Source organism: Chrysochloris asiatica, unplaced genomic scaffold (genome assembly GCF_000296735.1).
Source record: "Chrysochloris asiatica unplaced genomic scaffold, ChrAsi1.0 scaffold00021, whole genome shotgun sequence".
In the NCBI taxonomy this organism is placed as follows: Eukaryota; Metazoa; Chordata; class Mammalia; order Afrosoricida; family Chrysochloridae; genus Chrysochloris; species Chrysochloris asiatica.
This window is the reverse complement of record NW_006408539.1, coordinates 24793884-24796382: the sequence shown is the minus strand read 5'-3', so window position 1 is coordinate 24796382 and position 2499 is coordinate 24793884. Positions and strand designations below refer to the sequence as shown.

The following is a 2499-nucleotide window of genomic DNA, read 5'->3' as shown; positions in this document are numbered from 1 at the left end:
AGTTAATGTTACAGTCCAGGAACACAGGTCCCTAGGATCATCAAGGGAGAAGAGTATGAACGAAATGTGGGACCCTATCCAGAGAATCAGTGACACCAGAGATGGAGGCAGAGATGAGGACATGGAGAAAGAGAGAGAGAGAGCAGTTGAGGACTCTGGACTCATGGAAAGAGAGGGACTGGGCACTGGTGATCAGGAGGCAGGCTTGCAGAAGGTGTTATTTGGTTGTTTAAATTGTTATATATTCCTGAGTGTTTTTGTGTACACCCCCCTCAAAAAAAAAAAAAAAAAAAAAAACAGAGGAAATGGAAGCAAAAATACTGTTGAATGATGATGCACGAGGAGAACTCAGTTCACAAGAAAAATTTTAAAAACAAAAAAGGCAATGGAGGTTCTCACCTGCATGCTTGTGCTGGGATGGATGCCTCCTCATCTTCCTCGGCGGCGGGTTTGGGCACTGTGCACCACAGTTGCAGCTTTTCATTGAGGTTGAGACACAGAAGCAGTGCTTTGAGCAGCGGGTGCACCAGATGACAGAACTTTGTTGGGAAAAGTTCATGGACAAGCTTGGGCCAAAGTTGGACATTGGGCTGAGACCTGTTTTGTGAACTGTTTTGAGTGCTTCCTTGATACAAGCCAATTCATCTTAACAGTTCATCTTGGAACAGACCCAGAAATCCAAGCCAGTTTTGTCAGAAAGCCTTTCTGACAGATCTCAGCATTACCTCATTGGAGAAGTAAGGTAGCTCAAGAAATGAAGAGCTATTGAGGGGATGGTTGAAGAGAAGGCGATGGGGAATTGGCTTTTTTTTTTTTTCACTTTGGGGATGTTCTGTCATCTGAGAATGAACAAAAACCAATTGTGTGTTTGTGCGGTTTGAGGTTTATATATGTATTCGCTTGTGGTTTTCATGCGAATCTTATGGAAATAATTGACAGATGATTGGAACAGTCTACCAGATTGTATAGCACTCTGTGTGGGACTGCATTTTTGTCAAGCTCCCATTAACTGTTTTCTATACTCTAAGACAGTGGGACCACATAGGTTAAAATCTGCCATTTGTGCAGATGCATTTCAGATATCTGGGGAGATTGATATTCATATTTGTGTCAGAACAGGAGCCACGGAGTGGGGAGAGTAATTTGGTATTTGAACTGTAGACCTCCTTAGCTAGTATCCAACTGTGCTAGGAGGAAAATCTATGGAGCACTCAGAGTGTACACTTCAGCTTTCTAGATTCTCTCACTCCCTATACTAGGATTTACTTAAACACGTCTATAAGGGGTGGTCTCAGGCAGCCTGAGAGTCTAGAGGCTTTTAGTTAACATAATTCTCATAACTAGACTGCCACAAAGAAGAAGTGAGCTTTCCCTGTATTTCAGGTTACAAAAAAAGCAAAGCTGTGTCTTAATTAGTCATGGAAATTTAGGTCAGTCAGTAACTAACAGAGGTTTCAGGTTGAGGTGCAGCCTAATGTTAATCAGTACAGTTTCCGTTTACTGCATTCTTTTGATTACTGAAATAAAAGCTACAAGATTCAACTCTGAAAAAAAAGAAAAGGCAATGGAAGTTTTCCTCAAAGTTTGTGAAGTCCCTTCATAAAAGACTTCATACTGAAAGGTCACATAGAATGCTATAGAGTCATGGCATGATGCTGTAGGTTAAGCACTGGACTACCAACCTCAAGGTTGTCAGTTCAAACCCACCAGCTACTCCTCAGAATCCCTAAACAGAGTCTCTATGAATCAGAACCCATGCAAGGGCATTCAGCAACAGCAGCCCACACATTATAATAAATGAAATGTCAAAACAAACTGCAAGATGTACAGAGAAGAATATCTCAACTACAAAGGAGAGGAATGAGGATGATTGCAAATTTTCCACAAAAATCTTAAATGTAATAGATACTGAATAGGTATTTGATACCATTCAACACTTGTTAATGATCAAAGTTATTCATAAATTATACATGTAAAATAAAGTAAATGTATTAATCTAACAAAGAGTTTCTATAAGAAAAACTTAGATGGAAAGAGGAAATGTTAACAGCACTTACTTTTAAAGAAAATTTTTCAAAAAAAAAAATTTTTTTTTTTTTTACCTAAAAGTTTTTTAACCCTTTAAATCAGGAGTGAGCCAGTCATGTTCACTGTCCTCCCTCCTCTTTCACTTTATATTGTGGTTCCAGCCAAAGCAATGGGAACTGGAAATAAAGCAGATAGAGGATTGTAGGATACAGTAGCACTGCCATTATTTGTTACTGTTATGATCTTTATAGGGGGAGGTCATTAGAAATAATTCCATTATTACAAATACAATTTAGACAGATGACTGGACAAAAGATGAAGTTGTAAACATCAGTTGCATTTCTATATACCAGCAGAAAACAACTAAAATATCTAACTAAAGAGTAGAAACCAAATCAAGACCATAAGAAAATACTAAACAATTTGGAAAAATTAGGAAAAAAATTAAGAATAGGATATCTTGTGGCGAAT

General features: G+C 38.4%; 1 pseudogene; it reads left to right on the top strand.

Moving 5' to 3' along the window:
* Nucleotides 1–417: 417 nt before the first annotated feature.
* LOC102811449 lies at nt 418–746 on the top strand (annotated as a pseudogene).
* Nucleotides 747–2499: the final 1753 nt, after the last annotated feature.